The following is a 22,067-nucleotide window of genomic DNA, read 5'->3' on the forward strand; positions in this document are numbered from 1 at the left end:
TGTTTCTCTATACTGTGAATGCCAGTGGGTGACATCCATGAATTGGGTGACATGAATTCACACAGGTCAGCAATATCTTGCCTAGAATTTAAAGTAACTCTTTTTAATGAGAGGAAAATGTAACGCAAGGGGATTGCCTCTGAAACGAGATACAGGATAGGGAGATTCATACTACCCCAGAAGTAAGCACTAGAACATGTCCTTTTTACCATGTCCTACAGTGCAATTATGGGATTTTAGGAAAAGTTTCTTCCTGGAAAGGGTTGTCGGGCATTGGAACAGGCTGCCCAGGGCAGTGGTGGAGTCACCATCCCTGGAGGGGTTTAAAGATGCATAGATGAGGTGCCTAGGTACGTGGTTTAGTGGTAGACTTGGCTTAATGTTAGGTTAAAGGTTGGACTTGATGGTATTGAAAGTCTTTTCCAATGTAAATGATTCTATAATTCTAGATACCAGTCCTGTATCCCACTCCTAAATTCCAAACTGAAGTACTATCAAAGTCTTTGTGGTCATGGGATAGGTTCCAAGATGACTGGTCACGTTGTCTCTTCAGAACTCCTTGCATCTAGAATTAAAATTAGGTTGATAATAAATACATAGACACAACAGTTGAATAAACAGAGACTGCAAAATAAATATTAGAAGAATCAATAATCACAAACTTTCAAAATAATTCACAGAATATGAACAATGACCAATTAAAACTCACAGAAAATAATCTCCCCACTTAATGTATTTGGTTCTGTGTTGGAAGAGAAATGAACAGCAAATTAATCTCTGATGTCTAAAAAGGTGAAAGAAAAAAGGACATGTTTTCCCAGATGTGGTCGTTGTAACCTTATAGACTACAGGTGTTGGGATCTTGTCAGAAATAGATGAAGCTTAACACCGCTTTAAAATAAGTTAAAATATTCCTCACCAATCATCCTGCCCTTCTCATGAGCTGGATTGAAGTCCCACGGGCTCAGTGGAGACCAGGAGGGTATTAGATCTATACATCCACATCTGACTGCTCCGAGTGTGCTGAAATTTGCATTACATACAAGAACCCCTTTGATCAAAACATCACATGCATTTTGCACATCAAGGGGCTCTACAGAACCAGCGTAAGCTCAACAAAGCAGCTGAAGGGATTTGGGGAGGGATTTTTGACAGCGAACAGAGCGATGACGCTACTGTCGCCGCTCTTGCAAAGAGCTGAATGATCTGATTAACGACAAAGGGCCAGAACTGCGTAAGGACAACATTTAAAATAAAAAATCAGTTTTTTCAATATGAATTTGACTAGATGAAAACATAAGGATGGCGGATTGGTTCAGAACTAGGAAAGCCACCAAGTGCGCTCCTGGAATGTAAATCACATCAGAAAATGAAGTGGCAGCACTGGGAGGGTTCCCTTGCTGCCACGTTTGGTTTGAGCCACTTATATTCAGGAAAAAAAAGCCTTGTTTCATTTTGGTTTTTTGTTTCCCACAGGGAAATCCAGAAGGTTATTACCCCGCTTCTAATTAACACATTAACATTTGGTTAGGACATTTTAGTTAATAACAGCAACTCATTAAGTGGGTCCCCCAGCTGCTAATTAGTTTTTTCACACCAAACTTTCTACCTGAAATTTCTTTCCTGATTGTGTGTAATTTTGCTGATTTCCCTTGGAGCTTTTCTTAAGAATTTATTTGTGGTTTGGTTTGGTTTGGTTTGGTTTGGTTTGGTTTGGTTTGGTTTGGTTTGGTTTGGTTTGGTTTTAATCCTCACTGAAAAGAAGTTTCTTCTCAAATTTAAGTGGAACCTCCTGTGTTCCAGTTTGTACCCATTGCCCCTTGTCCTACCATTGGTTGTCACCGAGAAGAGCCTGGCTCCATCCTCCTGACACTCACCCTTTCTATATCTGTAACCATGAATGAGGTCACCCCTCAGTCTCCTCTTCTCCAGCTCCAGAGCCCCAGCTCCCTCAGCCTTTCCTCACACGGGAGATGCTCCACTCCCTTCAGCATCTTTGTTGCCCTGCGCTGGACTCTCTCCAGCAGTTCCCTGTCCTTCTGGAGCTGAGGGGCCACAACTGGACACAATATTCCAGGTGTGGTCTCCCCAGGGCAGAGTAGAGGGCCAGGAGAACCTCTCTGACCTACTGACCACCCCCTTCTAACCCACCCCAGGTACCATTGGCCTTCCTGGCCACAAGGGCCCAGTGCTGGCTCATGCTCACCCTGCTGTCCTCAGGACCCCAGGTCCCTTTCCCCTACCCTGCTCTCTAATAGGTCCTTCCCCAACTTACACTGGAACCTGGGGTTGTTCCTGCCCAGATTCAAGACTCTACACTTGCCCTTGTTCTATTTCATTCAATGTTTCCCCACCCAACTCTCCAGCCTGTCCAGGTCTCTGATGGCAGCACAGCCTCTGCCGTGTCAGCCACTCCTCCCAGCTTGGTGTCACCAGCAAACTTGCTGACAGTCACTCTATTCCCTCGCCCAACTCATCGATGAATATATTGAATAATATCGGCCCCAGTACTGACCCCTGAGTCACTGCACTAGATACTAGGTGTTCCTGCTCCATGGGGATTGCACTGGATGAGCTTTCCAGGTCCCTTCCAATCCCTGACATTCTGTGATTCTGTGTGTAATTAGAAAAACTTCCACCGGTGATTTTCCATTCAGCTTCTACTCCATACACTGTCCCAAAATTCTAATAAAATAGTTTGCCTTTTATTATTTAATCCAGAGAGAAGCAGAGATGTGTATATTAACATTATTAACATTTTAGTATCTTTTATTATTCAGCCATGAGGCTGCACTTACCAGTGTGCCCTTAGCTGCTGTAACATTCTCCATCTGTGTGGCGTTATTCCCTGTCAAATGCAGGACCTGATCCCTCCAGGTAATCCGTGAACCTACTGATTAAATACAAAAATTCCCATATGACTAAAAATTTCAGCATCAGGTTTGCAGCAGATTGTAACTCTGATAAGATCGGCCCAGACGTTTTATTTCTATCTACTTATAAAATAGGTATTTACTATATATTTTTCCTTTATCGGTGTCAGAGGACTATGTAGGCTCCTTATGTTTAGAGTTGGCATGGGCTGGGCAAATAATACCATAAGAATTCAACTTAACATCTTACCTTAATATTAATCACTAGATCATAAACTATAGGGGTAATGTTTTCCACCTACCAACAACCTTTATGTAGACAGAGCGGGTGAGGAAATTATTCTTGAGAATCAGAAGAAAATGGGGACCTTAGAAGACAAAGGTGCAAGTCACAACTTATAAAAGTTTAGCTATGTAAGATTTAGGGTAATTACCTGGGCTCTCCTGTTGTTAATTGAGAAAAATAGGGGTAATGAGAGGGCGATTCATTGCATTTTCAATAGGTAGGATGGATGAGCTGCTGAAGAGCTTCATAGGCAACGAGTTTGGATGAGGCCCTCAAGTTGGAGGGGAAAAAAAGGCACTGAGAGATAGAGTGGAGAATTTAATCTGATGATTGAAAACTTGATGATTGAAAGCGTCAAGAAACCAACAAAAATCCTCGCCAGAAACTGAAATAGAGACTTGTCAGGAATTGCTACAAACCATCCATTTGATATATTATTTGGGGCTTGCCTTTATCCCATTAAAACTAATGGGAAAACTCCCAAGGACTTCAGACAGCTACTTCTTTTCCATACGAAAAACTACTAAAAACTGTTAAAAGGCTGAGCAGAAATATAAGAATTCACAGTTCTACCATTGGTCCTGCTTTACTGCGTCTCCTCCATAAATCATCTGCATATCTCTTAATAGTTTTTCCATCTGTAAAATGGAGAGAATTGGTACATTGATGTTGCTCAGAGAACCTGCAGAGGATAAACTTATAAAAACTCAGAAGTAGAAATTATTTATTAAAGCATGGATGTTTGAAAATATACCTAAATAAAGAATGTTTATTAAACCTGGATATAAAATCAATAGGATATACCACGCATGCCAAAAAGTAGGTATTACTACCACCTTGTATGCATAGAATACAGCCCTGAAGAGGAGTTATCTGCTTTTAGGCTTGTTCACCTAGTGAATAATGTGTGAATTTGGCAACTCAAATACCGTCTCAGCTTCCCAGTGTAAAAAAATGGGGATAATGAGCATTTTCCCAAGCTTGCTCAGAGGCCAGAGCACTTGGACATCTCTGAACCAGGGCTGAGACAAAGGAGAAATTCTTAATAACTGGGATCAAACGCTTAGAAGGGTCATTTATTACAATTCCCTGCTTTTGCTAACAACCATATAATAAACATTTATGATGCTCCATTTTCCCTTCCCAGTATTTATACCACCCCTTTCCTGTATATTAATCAGAAAACATGCTCCTGTTTTACTCATCCCATTTTTACTATCCCAGTCCTCAGGAACATTCCATTTTTCCTGTGTGTTATTGCGAACATCTTCTTTGTTGATGTCTCCCAACTTTCTGTCATCGGTAATTTTAATCAGCACATTTTTACCTTTTCTGGCAAGAGCATCAAGTCATCCCAAGAGCAATAATTATAAAATAACTGAAGCCTGCCTGCCTTCCTTCCTTCCTTCCTTCCTTCCTTCCTTCCTTCCTTCCTTCCTTCCTTCCTCCCTCCCTCCCTCCCTCCTTTCCTTCCTTCCTCCCTTCCGTCCTTCCCTCCTTCCTCCCTTCCCTCCTTCCTCCCTCCCTTCCTTCCTCCCTCCCTTCCTTCCTCCCTCCCTCCCTTCCTCCCTCCCTTCCTCCCTTCCTTCCTCCCTCCCTTCCTTCCTCCCTTCCTCCCTCCCTTCCTTCCTCCCTTCTTTCCTCCCTTCCTTCCTTCCTTCCTTCCTTCCTTCCTTCCTTCCTTCCTTCCTTCCTTCCTTCCTTCCTCCCTCCCTCCCTCCCTCCCTCCCTCCCTCCCTTCCTTCCTTCCTTCCTTCCTTCCTTCCTCCCTCCCTCCCTCCCTCCCTCCCTCCCTCCCTTCCTCCCTCCTTCCCTCCCTTCCTCCCTCCCTTCCTCCCTCCCTTCCTCCCTTCCTCCCTTCCTCCCTTCCTTCCTTCCTTCCTTCCTTCCTTCCTTCCTCCCTTCCTCCCTTCCTCCCTTCCTCCCTTCCTCCCTTCCTCCCTTCCTCCCTTCCTTCCTCCCTTCCTCCCTTCCTTCCTCCCTTCCTTCCTCCCTTCCTCCCTCCCTTCCTTCCTTCCTTCCTTCCTTCCTTCCTTCCTTCCTTCCTTCCTTCCTTCCTCCCTTCCTCCCTCCCTTCCTCCCTTCCTCCCTTCCTCCCTTCCTCCCTTCCTTCCTCCCTGCCTTCCTCCCTTCCTTCCTTCCTCCCTTCCTTCCTTCCTTCCTTCCTTCCTCCCTCCCTTCCTTCCTTCCTCCCTCCCTTCCTCCCTTCCTTCCTCCCTTCCTCCCTTCCTTCCTCCCTTCCTTCCTCCCTTCCTCCCTCCCTTCCTTCCTTCCTTCCTTCCTTCCTTCCTCCCTCCCTTCCTCCCTTCCTCCCTTCCTCCCTTCCTCCCTTCCTTCCTCCCTGCCTTCCTCCCTTCCTTCCTTCCTCCCTTCCTTCCTTCCTTCCTCCCTCCCTTCCTTCCTTCCTCCCTCCCTTCCTTCCTTCCTTCCTCCCTCCCTTCCTCCCTTCCTTCCTTCCTTCCTTCCTCCCTCCCTCCCTTCCTCCCTCCCTCCCTTCCTTCCTCCCTCCCTTCCTTCCTTCCTCCCTTCCTTCCTTCCTTCCTTCCTTCCTTCCTTCCTTCCTTCCTTCCTTCCTTCCTTCCTTCCTTCCTTCCTTCCATCTTTACTTCTTTCCTCCTTTCCTCCTTTCTCTCTAAGACACTGAATCTCCCATTTTGTCAGTAACTGCTCTAGTGGCCGAGAATTTCTATAAGAGACAGATAGGAATCTTATACTGTTTAAAAGAGAGTTTCTAGGTCTTATTTTTATATGGCACTCAATGCATTTCCATCACGTTCAGAGCTCATCTGGTCGATCGGCTCCTCTAGGGGCTTGGGATATTTCAGGTGGTATTCACCTGAAAAATGGGATTTACAACCTAGGTCCCTACTTCTTTTGCAAGTATCCCTTGGGTTGCTTTATAGAGTCTGGAAAACTTATAAACATAGAGAAGTTTTAATAGTGTGACTTGTCCTACCCTGAAGGAAACTACCCATGACTGTATTGACTAGTTCTCTATCAACTGTAAAAGCAGCCCAACCAGGTGTGAATTTTTGAATTTTCAGGACTATAATTGAGGTGCTGGAGCGAGTTGAGAGAAGGGAACGGAGCTGGGGAAGGGGCTGGAGCACAAGTGTGATGGGAGCGGCTGAGGGACCTGGGGGGTTCAGCTGGAGAACAGGAGCTGAGGGGAGACCTTCTGATCTCTGAACTGCCTGAAAGGAGCTTGGAGCATGGAGGGGGTTGGGCTCTTCTCCCAGGTAACAAGTGACAGAATGAGAGGAAATGGCCTCAAGTTGCGCCAGGGGAGGTTTAGATTGGGTATTAGGAAACATTTCTTGCCAGGTAGGGTTGTCAGGTGTTAGAACAGGCTGCCCAGGGCAGTGGTGGAGTCACCATCCCTGGAGGGGTTTAAAAGACACATAGAAGAGGTTCTTAAGGACATGGTTTAGTGCCAGTGTTGAGTTATGGTGGGACTCTATTATCTTGATGGTCTCTTCCAACCAAAATGATCCTATGATTCAATGAAATGCATCCCACCTCCAGATTCCAGACACACCAGCAGCTTCCAGAGGTGAAGGTTTGGGATCTGCTCAAGCTCAGGCTGCTTGGGGGTACAAAGAGCAAAAACTGAGCTCAACTGCCACTAGAGGTGAGTGATGGATTAACAGGAGCTTTTAAAATTACTGTTCCAGATTTAGGTTATTAAATATACGGGAGATGCTCCACTCCCTTCAGCATCTTTGTTGCCGTGCGCTGGACTCTCTCCAGCAGTTCCCTGTCCTTCTGGAACTGAGGGATCATCGAGTCCAACCATAACCTGACTTTAGTACTAAACCATGTCCTTAAGAACGTCGTCTAAACGCCTTTTGATGACTGGGGAAACAGGGGGGACACGAGCTTGCGAGCTGCTACTGAACGGTGGAGTGAGGCCAAGGGGTTAAACCTTCCCGTTTCCCGAGCTCGCTTTCCACCGGCTCCTCAGGCAAAGAGGGAAGAGCCCCCGAGGCCGGCGAGACGACGCCGCCCGCCCCGCCGCCATCCCTCGGCCGCCCCGACAGGATCCGAGGCGGCGACTGACGGGCTGGAGCCACCTGAGCCCCGCGCCTGCGCAGGCGGGACGGGGCGGCTCCCCCCCGGGTTGAGGGGCGGCAGCCTGACCCCCCCTCCATCCCCCGCAGCCATGTTAGTGTGGGGAGCGAACCGGGGAGGGAGGGGAGGGCAGTCGCCATCCCATGGTGCAGCGCGCCGGGAGGGCGGGGGAGCGGCCTGGAGTGGCCGGGGCGGGCGGGTAGGGCAGCAGCCGCCGCGCTGATCCACCGGGAGCGGGCGGCAGCCGGGCGGCCTCCGCAGCCGGCGCTGGCGGGGACGGCTCCGCCGCTTCTCCGCCTCTCCGCCCCTCGCCCGCCGGGAGCCGGCCGGAGGCGGCTGCCCGCAGCGCGGTGAGTGCCGCCGGCGGGGGCTGCCTGAGGAGGGGATGAGGGGGGCGGGCGGGTGAGGCGAGGCGCGGCGGCCCCAACTTACATAACGGGCTGGGGGGAGAGGGGGCGGCGGGGAAGCGGCTTCTCCTGCCGTGTGTGCGCCTGGTTCGGGCTGTGACGGCGGCTCCTCAGGGAAAGAGCCGCTCGATGCTTCTGTATCCCTCGGGAGGGGCTGCCTGGACGCCCCCCCGGGGCACGCGTGTGTTACATGAGCGAAGGGCTCCGGCCGACCCGCTGGGGAAAGCGGGGACGGGGCTGGGGATCCGGGCAGAGCCGCTTCCCTCCCCGCGGTGCCTGCGAGGGAGCCCCGTTGGGAGGGTGGGAAGGGAACGGGAGAAGAGGCTGCGGGGAGAGGTCATCTGGTGCACCGCCTGCCCCTTCCCCGCCCCGGGGCTGTGCCGGCCGCCCCCTCCGGCCCGCCCGGGCGGCCCCGCTCCCCGCACCCGGCCCCGCTCCCTGTGCCCGGCCCCGCTCCCCGAGCCCGGGCCGGTCCCGCCGGATGTGCCAGGAGGCGGCTCGGTCGGTGCTGGGGCTCGGCCGGGCGGAGCGGGACGGTCCGTAAAGTAAACAAAGGGAAAGGGAAGGGAGGAGATGGGGGGTGTCCCCTCGCTGCCGGGGTTGCCCCTTCCTCCCCTCAGCCGGGCTGCTGAATCCGTTCTCGCCTCTAGAGCCCGGGGGTGGGGGAGCGCAGGGGAAGTGATTGAGGTTGCTTCTTTTTGTGCATGTTGGGGTTTTTGGGGCTTTGGTTTGGGTTGGTTTTTTTTTTTTTTTGGTTTGTTCTGTTAGTGCTCTCGCTGCAGTGGAGGGGTATTTCATCCGAAGAGAAGCGGGGTCACACATCCTTTGGGGTCCCCCACACTCTTTCTTTGGTCACACGTTTTAACCCAGAGCTACCTTCCTAAATACCTTCCTAAATCCCTATCGAAGGGGGAGCAAGTGTTCCTCAGGCTTTTGCTCGACCCAGCTGGTGCCGCACAAGTTGGATTAGATGGACCCTTTGGCACTTCGTGAAGAAACTTGATATTTTTTTTTGCTGTTTTCTGCTTCTAAACTTGTTTTTTTGGAATATAGTGAGCCTTGTTTCTGCAGCTGTACCAGAGTATCTTTCTCCTTGACTCGCTGGGACTGATTTTGAAGTGTATACCGTGGATTGCCATTTTTCACATCCATTCTCCTTCCAAACCTTGACTCAGATGATGCTTTTTTGGAACAAGTGGTTAGTCTTTCTCTTTGATTTCCCTTTATGTTTTTTTCCTGGCTCCAAGACCGTTCACCATATATTTTCTGTGTTAGTTGACTTGCAGTCAGGCTTATTTAAGTGCTCTGAAACCAAAGCATATCCCATAGGCCTCAGAACCAACGTTGGACTCTTGCAGCATCGGTGCGGTTTGACTTGGAAACCAGTAGTGCTGTAGTAAATGCGTTGAACAAGAAATTCACCTGAAAGGAGAAAAGCTTGAGGGTTCCTAGTGAAGTATTTAATGTGTTAGCTTAAAAGTGAAGGGGAATTGTAGCGTCCCTTAAAAATTCAGACTGCTTTTGACCTTTGGTTGCTTAATGTCTTTTTTTCCCCCTGTGGTAATCGGAAAAGTCCCACATTCCTCAAAGCTAATCTGCCTTTATCATCTCTGGTTCTATGAAACCTGGGTAAGGTCAAGAGCATAACTGGATTGGGGCCAGAGAATATTAAATGTTACACGGTTATTCAGAACAGCTTGTTATCTTACCCATGTTGTGCATGTCCAAAATTCCACCCCTTCCTTTCCCCACCCAGCGTCTTTTTTGTTACCTCTGAAATCAGGCTGTTATTTTACCTCCTATCTTTGTTGGAACACCTTTGCCTGTATAGTGTGATTTGCAGCATGGGGGCCACAATCTTTGGGTTTCGTAAAGCAAGATTTATAGCTGAGATCCTGTAAAGAATGTGCGTGTGTACATTTGAGGTGGGACCCTGCGCAGTATATTTAATTGACCTAAAATCTGAGGTGCTCTTAATAAACCAAAAAAGACCCAAAAGAGGGAGGAGACACTAGTTGCTGGGAAACGCTTTCTCTCACAGAACCGTGAACTATTCAACGAGAGCGAAACAGTTCTGAAATTAATTTGTCTTTTGTGCTATTGTCTTAAATGCACTTTTTGTAGCCCATGGCTTGGATTGGTGTTTGTGTTGGTTGACCTTTGATTTTGCAGGGAGGTTAAAATGTGCACAGAAAAGGAAGATGACATGGTACTTACTCCTCAAAGGCTCTGAGCTTTACTTGGCCACAGCCTTAGGTATTATTACAAGTACTAAGCATATGTAGTTGACATAGCAATCAACTAGTAGCGTATTGGGGTATTTAATCCAGAAATGAATATTCTTAGCGCTCTTGAATGTATTATTTGCTGAAATAGCTTTAAAACTTGTTTCAACATCAATATGTTTAGTGATGTAACTTTGCTTCATAGTATGTTACGTGTTGTGGAAATGTAATGGTTTAATACATGGTGACTGATAGTTGAATGGGGGAACCTTGGATTTGTAAATTCCACCAAGCTAATAGATATTTGGCAGGGATTATAGTGGGAGAGGAAAGTGCTTTTTGGAGATTAAGTAGTGAACCAGATGGCTTTGATAGTTTAGGAGCTTATTTTCTATTTTTCAATGTATATATAAATATGGTGTTTTTTCAGTAGGAGGGTGACTCAAGAAACTGAGTGTCTCTGGAAACAAGAAGTTATTTCTTGCCATTTGTATAACAAAATGATTGTGCCGTGTGTAGTGGTACCATCTTTCATACAATGTAACATTCATAATAACAACACAGGTTATTCCCATTCCTTTTATATCCTCTCATGATTTTTGGACAAGTCTTTTTCACCATGACAGAACTTGGTGTCCTCAAAATAGCTTTAAAGTACATTATGTTGCTGATTGTTCTTATGTACATGTATTCACTTCAAGGTTTTCCACAGGTACCTGTGCTGGTGTTGAAACAAAAGTCACCTTTTGCAGAATACCGGTAACTAACTAGGTTGTAGTTTTGCTGTGCAATCTGTATATGCAGATCTTGTATGTTTTTGATCTTAACTTGAACACTTGTAGCTTTACATTTCATGTAGATAATTGCACATAGCAGCTCCATAATCTCAGATTCTGGATGCATTTCAATATATTGATAAAATGTAGAGAGGACACTCTTATGCTAGAATTTGTACTCTAGGTTTGGTTTTTGTTACATCTCCCACTCTTGGAAAACATGGGGTTTATTTCCATCTTACCAATAAGCCCATGAGTCTTCATCACAGAGTGTTGTCAATGAAACCTCAAGCGTGGCACTGATGTTTCGCCCCGTCTGATGTGGTTTCCAGACTAAATCTGGTTTTCCTCTTATGTTAATTGTGAAGTTCCAAGTTCTGAGTGACATGAAAACGTGGACATGCGGACTTAATTTCTCAAAAAGGTTTTAATTATAGCATTTGAAAAACTGCAAGAAGCAAACCCTTGCTGTATCGCTTTGCGCTCTTGTACAGAATGATCGCAGGAATTATTTAGGAACACTCTAAAACTCTTAATTTTGAATCTACTTCTTTAGCACCTGTACTACAGTGGTTGTCTTCCTGAATGATGATTCCTACTAAAAGCAGTAATTTTATTTTTTGAAGTGTTTGAGAAAACTGTAGGACTTAATACAGATTAATGCATGATTAGAGTTTGAATTGTGAGGGATTTTTGAGTGTCTTGTATATACCTGACACTCAAACCTCGGCAGCCCAGTGCGTTCCAGTGGCGTTCAGTCAATGTGGGTTATTGCATCTGTTAGACTTGAAAGAATGGGAAATTAAATGGCAAATGGGTAGATATCTGGGTTTAAATAGTCTTGTTAGTGTAGGAAAGGAAGAACTTGTGTGGAGGTGATCAAGTAGATGTTTCTAAAAGCTCTCGGTGTCGTGTCCTGCTCTAAATCCAGGCGGTGGTTGGTGGCTGATGAGATGAACTGTTGAACAAACTGGCTATTTAGGGACCGAATGGCTTAAAAAACTGCAGGTTTATGTTTTCCTCTCACCCTTTATTTTTAAACTTTGTGTTCTTTCTGCTGTGTAAACTTCCTAAGGTGGGAGTTTGTTGCTTGTTGCTAACACTGGGGTGCAAGTCTTGCAAGTGGTGGGGACTTTTGAGTGTCAGGTTAGCACTTGAAATCTAGAGATGCCCATCACCAGTGTCAGTGCTTCATAGATTAAGAAGAAACCGGATAATAGTTTCTGAAACACGTTTCACAAGGTTTGAATGCGATTTCTGTCAAGTACAAACCAGAATGGAAGACAGAAATAACAAAAACTGAAGGCAACAGACGTTGCTAGAGAACATCTGATGTGCTCGCATCAGCGTTAATTGTGGTTACGTCGAGATTTCCTTCAGCTCCGCAGCTGAACTGGTAGAACTCTCCTGTATTGGATTTCCTTTGTCCCCTAGGACTTCAAGCCTTTCTTTATTATTATTTTTCCACCCTCTAACTCTCTGCGTGGATCCTCTGCCCCTTTTTTAATCATGTTCAGAGCGAAAAGGGCGTGTAGAAAAAGTTGAAGTAGTTTTTCTTAGTCTCCTATTGCATTGAAGTATTACTTTGTGGGCTATTATTTTTATTTATCTATATTTTTTTCTCCTAGGAAGGGTCACCGACAAGCACGGAACTCTGGTTTCGTTTTGCTACAGGCTTCGAACTTCATACAATAGGTCAATTTAGAACTTGTAATGATTATTCTTGACCCTTTCCTGGCCCGTGCAACTGTAATTTAACTCATTTGAAAACCCTGCACTAATTTCATTCCTTTTGCCCCAAAGTTTGCGAGCACAATACGTGTATCAGTTATCCTTGGGACAGCACCATGAGATGATGGATTTTTTGCCACTATCACTCTGGGTATGTTGCTGAACAATACATTTAGAAGCGTTTAGATGATATATGTTGGGGGATTGTGGTGACGGAGGCCGGAGGGCTCTGCTGGCTCCTTCCTGCTGCCAACCTTGGGCTCCTCCATTGTTTGCCCGCACCAGAAAATGTGCAATTCCTGCTTTTGTTTGCTTTGGTTCGGGGGAGGGAAGGGGGAGCAGAACATCCCAGGCTATGGAGTCTCTTTGGAAGGCAGAGAGAATTTTTCCTTTAGTTCCATTGAAGTTCCTGGGAAGGAATCAGCAGCAGCTGATTTTTTTTTGATATCTTTTTTAATATGGGAAGAAGGAGCTGTTGCTCTTTCCTGTTCTTTTAGTTGCAAGGAGGCAGCAGAAATCTAGTTTAACTCAAAATGAGCTAAATAACATATTTTGGAGATCTGAATGCACCTCTTCAACCAGGTACCCAACTCTTTTCTAGGCCTTTCTTAATGCTACGACAGTTTATAGATACTGACTACTGCACATGTCATAGATTATGTCTCCATTCCATCAGCATTTGATAATTAGTTTCCTAGTGTTGCCTTCAAGATTGCTGCTACAGAAGGTATTTGTAAGAGACTTATAAATCCCAATTTCTGAGTTATACCCGGTGGTGGGTGTTTATATCAATCACTCAATGCCTATTTCATCCTGTCTGGTTGAGGTTTTATGTTCAGCATGAACGCCGAGGAGAGTTTGTCCTTGGTAAAACCCCCTGACATTGAGGTTCAGGAACTCCACGATCTTTAAAAGAGAATTTCCTCTTAGTGATTGTAGGCAATGTTTTAAATTAATGTTCTATGAAAGGTAGCATGAAAGCATAAAATCTTGTGTTGTTTTCTCATTTTCACATGGGTATTTATTTCTGATTTCCTTTTTTGCACTGGGCAGCTCTAATTTTTCTATCCTTTGAGGGAAAAATTGTCTGTGTTCTCATTTGGAATAGTGGAGTTTTTATTGCCCACTTTTCTCAAAGATTAATACGAAATGGATAAAAAAGTTTAAAACCTTTTTATTTTTGGTTAATTAACCAAGCTATTTCCCATATTTTTTCCTTACTATTTCTAATGTACTCATGGTTCTTTTATCCCTTTTATCCCCTTTTATCCTCAGTTTTTAGCTGTCTCCTCCTTGGTCCTATTTGCTCCTTTACTGATGCTCCTGTGCAGTGACAGCTGTTGAAAGCCAAGTTACTTCTTCAGAACTGATTTTACAGCCTGGGCAGGAGCACACAAAGTTACCATGTGTAACAGGTACCTTCGGAGTTCAGTTGCTTGAACTTAGTGCTGGGAAGAATTGAGAGTATTCCTTTATTTCTCTATTAGTCCTTATCTCCCTTTCTTCACCTGTGCCAGCAAGTTCCAGAATTTGGAGGAGGTTTTGTTGTGTTCTTGCCAGTTCTTGGACCTCTCGTGCCTGATACCGCTGATTTTTGTTAACCAGTGGTGGAAAGAGATATATAAGATAATAGTAAATAATAACATGTAGACATTAACACCTTGGGAACACGTTTAACTTTCTATTTAGCTATAGATTTATTCAACATGACTGTAGATAAGGGTAGCAGCAAACAATCATTGAAGCTTAAAGAAGTAGTACCAAGGCCTGATAGTTGTTCTGAAACAACTTATTTTCAGGGAATACTGTTCAATTTAATATATAGATGAGATGGGAAACATTGATACAAACACATTGGAAGTCAGGAGGCAAGATTTTTATTTCTATTTCTAATTTCTTGTTTTCATTTTGATGTTGGCTGAACTGATTTATCTGCTGTGCTGTTGTTGATTCCCCTTTGAAATAAGGACTGTGTTGCTCAGGCTTCATCCACTGGCATATAAACACATGGTAGTTCTCAAATGCTTTTTGTAAGGGGGGTTTCAAGTGCTGTGAAGTAGAAACCACGATGTTGAATCAAAGTTTTTCATTTAAGGTGCCATCGTCCTGCTTGGAATGAACCTTGGCATGGCTATCGTCATTAATTCGCCATTGTCAGTGGACTTGTTAACCTTTCACAATGCTGGGCTCAGGACTGCATTTGCATTTATTAAATATAATGTGTTTTATTTAATGAGGGGGAACAAAAACCGGTTGATAATACGTAGATAAAAATGTGTGTCTCTCTGAGATGGGCCAGAAGTTGGAGGGTTTTAGTCTCCTTTCTGTTCTTCCTCTGGTGTTAACAGCACCACTATGGGAAACGCTGCTCATTAACGGCCGAAGAAGTAATTCGGAATTTTTCTCAGCTCTCGTTTTCCATTTCAGGGTTAAACACGATATTCTAGAGGCTTCGAAATTCCAGTTGGTTTATTAATTGTCATTTGCACTGTGGATTGTATAAGTCACAAAGCTGGTTGTTTTCTGTGCTTGTTCTGATGCCTTTCAACTCCCCAGCCCCTTCCTGCTCTGTATTTAGTGCCGTTTGAATTTTATTGCTCCAATATGTGCTCTGAACAGACTTTTTCAAGCTCTAGAAGAGGTGCAGGTTACTGATGGATTAGTGCTCAGGTTGTGATTAACCTTGCGCAGAAAGAAATAGAAATACTTGGAATGATCGTTCTACTGAATTCAGTCCAGGAAGGATTTAGTGCGAGTGCTGTGTTCGGTTTTGGGCGCTGCATGTTGAGGGAGGATTTTCTTCTCTTTTGGATGCTTCCAGTAGCAGATCAGGTGCCTGAAGAATATGACACACAGGAGTTGAACAAATTAAGATGTTAACTTGTTGTCTCCTTGGAGTCTTAAGTTGTTCATGTGCATTAGGCTGCTACAAGGAGGAAGATAAAGGCTTATGGGGGTAAAACAATAAATAATTGACTTTAATAGTTAAACTGAAGACTTGGGTTACTTACTTGGGGAGGGAGACTTCTGAAAATAAGAGTAACAAACCATTGGAATAGATTAGGGAGGGGAGGTTTGTCACTGGCATCTTTAAGAACAAATTAGATGACTGTCGGAAAGGAAATGTTGTCTACCCCGGCCTCAGGAGTGGCAGATTGACAAGGTGACCTCTCGAGTCCCATCCAGCACCAACTATAGCGACGCTGACAGGTAAAGAACATTGAGTTTTTATTTTCAGGTTCACGCCAATGGTCAAAAGGTATTTGTTCAGTAATCCCAGCAACTAATAGTGTTCTTTGAGCTCTTGTTATCTTGGTAACTGTTGCCTGAGACTCTGCAGCTTTGATGTAGCATCTTGTATGTTCTTTGTGGAATGTTATTCTCGGTTATGGTTTTAAAGGTCAGGGAGAGAAGTTCCTTTCTGTGAATGAAACTGCTGTGCTTTTCTGTAGATGCAGATGTCACCTAGATATGGCTTGAAAAACAGAATTATGTACTGGTTACTGGTGAATTTATACTTGTCTTCCACTCTTTAATATGATAGCTTGTGTTTTGATGCTGCACCAGTAGGCTTCCCCTTAATTGTAACTCGGATTAATCTGCTTTAAAGCAAGTCAAAATATTGCAGAGCGTTTTGTCACAGCGGGGAAAGGCACCAGTGAGACGGGGAAACGGAATTAAGTAATGTTTGGTGCAGGTATTTACGGAGACAGATGAAAACGTGGTATGCATGGCTGGCTCTGCTTGTACAACCAATATTAATGATACACCCTGCACGTGAGACGTTGCTGATGAACGAATAAACTCATTGATTGGATTGCTGGTTAAAAAAATAGGTGAAAATTCAGAGGTGGGAGCTGCTGGGCTTAACATTTCAGTGCTACGTTTGGCTTTTGGGAAGCCTCTGAATTTAAAGGTGGAGCTGAAAGTGCGTTTGTGCAATGTATATAAACTCTTGTAAGCTGTTTGCTGTGGGCTAGGGAGCTAAAAGTTGTTTAAAAAATATACCTATGTAGTGTGAAGGCAATGGGAAGCTGCTTTTTCATCATCTGCAATGAATTCTGCTGAATCGGTTGTAAAAGTACCTAGTCAGACTAGATGCTTAATCTTCATTATCAGGATAATCTGATAAATTAGGGATTTATGTGGATTTCTTGTCTTTGGAAGCAGCAAGATTTTGGCTGTGGGAGGGCTATCTCCTCTAAGGGGGAGGATAGCATTGTTGTATATTATACATGGTGCATATATGCAGTGCATAACTATATAAATTGTCTTGGACATATTAATTAGTGCTTATCAGGAAAAAACAATCCATTTCCATTAGTGGATAATATTCCTTTAATTTTGCCCATGTCTTTTGATGGTGCAGTTTAAGGATTGAAGTTTATAAGAGAAATAGGGGGAAAAAGTCTATGGCACATACCTCGCTTGTGAGAATATTCTGCTCTGTATCCTCTTGAACGTTTTCTAATATTAGATTGAATTTATTACTTGTGTTTCTTGGGTTCTAGATGGAAACAGAAAGAACTTAGAGCCCCTGTAAAACCTGGGTGAAGAATGGAGTCAAAAGGAGTGGGATATAACACTGAGTACACCGCTGTTCCATCTTCTGCCTGGAGTTTGTGTCTATATTTCATTTTTGTAATAAATTAAGCTTTAGTACTCTGGATTTCATTCCCTACACAAAATGAATAAACCACCGAGCAGATTTCTTCAGCAGATGAGGCACTTATAGAAGAAGATGGTGTGCGGCATCGGCGATTAATCCTCTGATGGGGATTTAAATGGTGGCCAGTCACTCGTGGTGTCCCCCAGGGGTCATGCTGGGTCCAGTCCTGTTTAACATCTTTATTGATGACTTAGATGAGGGGATTGAGACCATCATCAGCAAATTTGCTGATGACGCCAAGTTGGGAGGGAGTGTGGACCTGCTGGAAGGCAGAAGGGCTCTGCAGAGGGATCTGGATAGACTGGAAAAATGGGCTGATTCCAATGGGATGAAGTTCAACAAGGCCAAATGCCGGGTCCTGCACTGTGGCCACAACAACCCCCTGCAGTGCTCCAGGCTGGCACAGAGTGGCTGGAGAGCAGTCAGGCAGAATGGGACCTGGGGGGACTAATGGACAGGAAGCTCAACATGAGCCAACAGTGTGCCCAGGTGACCAAGAAGGCCAACGGTGTCCTGTCCTGTACCCAAAATAGTGTGGTCAGCAGGACAAGGGCGTATAATATATGTACTGTACTCTGCATTGGGGAGGCCACACCTGGAGTATTGTGTTCAGTTCTGGGCCCCTCAGCTCAGGAAAGAGATTGAAGTGCTGGAGCGGGTCCAGAGAAGAGCAACAAGACTGGGGAAGGGACTGGAACACAAGACCTGTGGGGAGAGGCTGAGGGAGCTGGGCTTGTTCAGTCTGGAGAAGAGGAGGCTTAGAGGTGAGCTCAGCACTCTCTAGAACTACCTGAAGGGCAGTTCTAGCCAGGTGGGGATTGGGCTCTTCTCCCAGGCAGTCAGCAATAGGACAAGGGGCCATGGGCTTCACCTCTGCCAGGGGAAATTGAGGCTGGAGATTAGCAAGCAATTCTTTGCAGAGAGAGTGGTCAGCATTGGAATGGCTGCCCAGGGAGGTGCTGGACTCACCGGCCCTGGAGGTTTTTAAGCTGAGATTGGCCATGGCACTTAGTGCCATGATCTGGTCAATGGACTGGAGTTGGACCAAGGGTTGGACTGGATGATCTCGGAGGGCTTTTCCAACCCAGTCCATTCTGTGATTCTGTGAAGGGAAAGTTTAGTTGTGTTGTAGGCTACAAAGGGAGAGTTTGTGTGGCTTCGTTTTACAACTGAATCAGGTTTTTCTTTTCTTAAAGGCAAACAAAACCTTTAATAGTCTGAGTGGTGGATGTACGGGATTCCTTTCCTAGGAAGCAAATTGTGGAGTTCCGTAATCTGTTTATCAAGGGCGAGTAGTAACATGAGTCGTATTACAGCAAGCAGGACATCACAATGTGGAACTACGGGAAGGGTGAAAATAGATGTACATGAAGCACAATTGCTTTATTAACTTATTCTTGAAGTTGGTGGAAGTAGGAAAATAAGGCAAGACTGAGTTGAGAAGAGTTTTGGAAAGACAGGATGAACATAGTGAATCTCGTCAAAGGATTTGAAGCGGAGCCAGAATGAAATGGGGAGGGGGAAGCTGTGGTGCCCGAGTGCAAATAATGTGAGCACTTAATGCCCAGCTGTCACTTGAAATAGGATCGTTTTTTTGACTGAGTCTGTGTTACAGCGGTTTTAAATGTTACTGTGTTGTGTTCTGTGGTGTTAATATTTTTATAACTGATTTTGTATGACGGCCCTTACGGATAGGAGGTTGTGGAGTCTCCTTCTCTGCAGACATTCAAACCCGCCTGGACACCTTCCTGTGGAACCTGAGCTGGGTGTTCCTGCTCCATGGGGGGATTGCGCTGGATGAGCTTTCCAGGTCCCTTCCAACCCCTGAAAAAAAAAATATGAAGAAAGGTGAATCTGGCAATAGCTGTTGGTGAAAGGGACATGAAATAATCTCATTTTTTGGATCACTTCCAACTGCGTTACTCTTGTAATGACCAAAAGAGACGCCGCTCTTCCTGTGCTCTGGGGTTGTTGTCCTGTCCACCATCACATCACAGTATCGTGCATTTGTACATTGAATTTTACACACATGGGTGGTTCTATTGAAAATCAATGGGATAACTTAGCATGCTTGTGTTTGCATTATTGATGCCTAAGCAATTAAGAGAATATTTTTCCAGTATTTGTGTTTGGTGCGTTTTTGATGTTGTGTGTAAGTCCCGTGGTATTACACACACGATTATTTTAACAAATGCTTCGCTTGTGCTATTGACGCAACTTCCCATAGCGGGAAAAGGTCGTTGCTTGGAACTGAAAAGTAGCTTTTGCCTTATAGGAAAACATCTTTATTTTAATCAATAACTGCGCAGGCTTCTCAATGTGAGAAACAGCCTCGTGGGCCATTTCCCTTCTCAGAAAGGACTTCGTCAGGATGTCGTTCCCATTGTGTTAATCGTTGGTGTTTTCGCAAAATGTCCCAAATAGTGACTAATTCCCTAAAAATACTTAGAGCAGACATCATTCTGGGGAAAGCTGCTCAGTCTGGAGATAACGGGACAAGCAACTGATTTAGCAGATCCTGTATTCACTTTAAAATCAGTATTTTGAGGCAGTGCCGCCATAAACCGGTTCAAGTTCTCAGTGATATTTTTCCCAATGGTCTGAACGTGTGTTTCGGGTGAGTGTCCATGGTTCATTTTTCTGACTTTCTTGTATAAATTGGAGTATTTTCTTTTTTTTTCAGTTTCTTATGCAGTTAAAAATCTCAACACGGTTTCTCTGAGCTTTTTAATGTGACTCTATCTCATCAGAATCTCTTGCGTTCAAACATAAGCTTCTACTTGTACAAACTTGTGATGTGTTGTGGCTTTTTTTTGCTGTTTTTTAATTAATTTGATATTTCCCCATCCTAAGGACTTCCAGCTAAATAACCTGCGCTTGTAAATCAGGCTGTGTACTGCAGCTCCTTTGGGCACCTATCTTATCATCATATTAAGAATATCAGTGGTTTGTGTTTAAGCTGGTTGGGTATTTGACTCCAGAAAACATCCTCATCAATTCTGTTTCTTGCAGGTTTCATGTTTCACCCCGTGTTGAGCACCCGCTGCTGAGAGCTGGAAAATCTTCTTAAGGTAGGCGCAACGGCTGCTGATTTCACTTCTGCACAAGGTTTTATTCTGGGTTAAACGTTTTGAAGGTGTTGCTCTTCCTTCCTTGTAATTATTCTTGAAATCCAGAGTTTTAAAGGGTGATTGTTAAAATGGAGTTTCCTGGTTTATCTTTTTTGCAGCAAGTGATTTCTTGTGTGGGGGAGGAGTTTTGAAGGTGTTTTCTTGCCAATCAAAACCACTTAGCTGGGGATGGTCTGACCGAACTGGTGTGCTGGCTTTGGAGCAAAATATTAATGATGATGTATTTTCACTTTCTGCTTTTTTGTAGTACAGAATATTCTGTTTTGAGCAAAATCTTCACTTATAGGGACACTTGACCTGATCTGAAATAGTTTTGCTATAAGCAGGAGTGGAGAGAGAAGTAACCACAATATTATTTGTATTGTAAGAACCTATTTCTGTTCTTCTATTGTTTTCGATTCCTTGTGCTCTCCCCCCTGTCCCGAGGTCAATGGTTGTACTTGCAAACTTCACTCTTACTCCACAGTATACTTGGTATTCATCCTCGCTGCTACACTGAGGGATTGTGGCCTGGACAATGGGATGGTGAGGTGGACTGTGAACTGGCTGAAGGGAAGAAACCAGAGAGTCGTGGTCAATGGGGCAGAGTCCAGTTGAGGCCTGGATCCAGTGCAGTGCCTCAGGGGTCAGTGCTGGGGCCAGGATTATTCAATATATTCATCAGTGATTTGGATGAGGGAATAGAGTGACTGTCAGCAAGTTTGCTGGTGACACCAAGCTGGGAGGAGTGGCTGACACGGCAGAGGCTGTGCTGCCATCAGAGACCTGGACAGGCTGGAGAGCTGGGTGGGGAAACATTGAATGAAATAGAACAAGGGCAAGTGTAGAGTCTTGAATCTGGGCAGGAACAACCCCAGGTTCCAGTGTAAGTTGGGGAATGACCTATTAGAGAGCAGTGTAGGGGAAAGGGACCTGGGGGTCCTGGGGACAGCAGGGTGACCATGAGCCAGCACTGGGCCCTTGTGGCCAGGAAGGCCAATGGTACCTGGGGTGGGTTAGAAGGGGGTGGTCAGTAGGTCAGAGAGGTTCTCCTGCCCCTCTGCCCTGGGGAGACCACACCTGGAATATTGTGTCCAGTTGTGGCCCCTCAGTTCCAGAAGGACAGGGAACTGCTGGAGAGAGTCCAGTGCAGGGCAACAAAGATGCTGAAGGGAGTGGAGCATCTCCCGTGTGAGGAAAGGCTGAGGGAGCTGGGGCTCTGGAGCTTGGAGAAGAGAAGACTGAGGGGTGACCTCATTCATGGTTACAGATATCTAAAGGGTGAGTGTCAGGAGGATGGAGCCAGGCTCCTCTTGGTGACAACCAATGATAGGACAAGGGGCAATGGGTACAAACTGGAACACAGGAGGTTCCACTTAAATATGAGAAGCAACTTGTTCCTGGTGAGGGTGGCAGAGCCTGGCCCAGGCTGCCCAAGAGGTTGTGGAGTCTCCTTCTCTGCAGACATTCAAACCCGCCTGGACACCTTCCTGTGGAACCTCAGCTGGGTGTTCCTGCTCCATGGGGGGATTGCACTGGATGAGCTTTCCAGGTCCCTTCCAATCCTTGACATTCTGGGATTCTGTGCCTCTGCTCTGTATTTTCACCTTCATGAAACACCAGCAGGTCGCTCAGCGCGTCCTGACTGTCTCAATTTTCAGTGGTAAATGTCGTTATTTTGCAGTAGCTTTTTCACTTCTTCCTTCGTGAGCAGTCTGGATGTTACTCAGCTTCTCTTAAAATTCAATTTTCACGTTTATGGTGACTAATTGCTTCTCATTTCTAATTTCTCCCTTCCCTTTTCTGCTATGGGATGATGTTTGTTAGTTTTTTTCCAAGGAATTCCATCTACTTTCACCCTTCTGAGGAATCAGTTGAGTCATAAAAAAAAACCCGGAGTGCTTTAGTTGGAACAGAAA

General features: G+C 45.0%; 1 protein-coding gene and 1 long non-coding RNA gene across 3 annotated transcripts in view; one reads left to right on the top strand and one right to left on the bottom strand.

Annotated features, from left to right (window-relative positions):
* Window positions 1-204: 204 nt before the first annotated feature.
* On the bottom strand, window positions 205-7,923 carry LOC139827121 (uncharacterized). The gene is made up of 3 exons (XR_011737329.1): window positions 7,663-7,923; window positions 2,799-2,893; window positions 205-565 (listed from the first exon to the last, which is right to left on the bottom strand). It is a non-coding gene; the product is annotated as an uncharacterized lncRNA (long non-coding RNA).
* The window catches only part of PTK2 (protein tyrosine kinase 2), a 197,378-nt gene continuing 182,737 nt past the window's right edge, over window positions 7,427-22,067 (top strand). For both annotated transcript variants that reach the window (XM_065830925.2, XM_071803769.1), the window contains exons 1-2: window positions 7,427-7,580; window positions 20,051-20,109. The gene's annotated coding sequence lies outside the window, so the exon portion shown is untranslated. The remainder of the gene's footprint in view (window positions 7,581-20,050; window positions 20,110-22,067) is intronic.

The sequence above is a fragment of the Patagioenas fasciata genome, chromosome 2 (assembly GCF_037038585.1).
Source record: "Patagioenas fasciata isolate bPatFas1 chromosome 2, bPatFas1.hap1, whole genome shotgun sequence".
Classification (NCBI taxonomy): Eukaryota; Metazoa; Chordata; class Aves; order Columbiformes; family Columbidae; genus Patagioenas; species Patagioenas fasciata.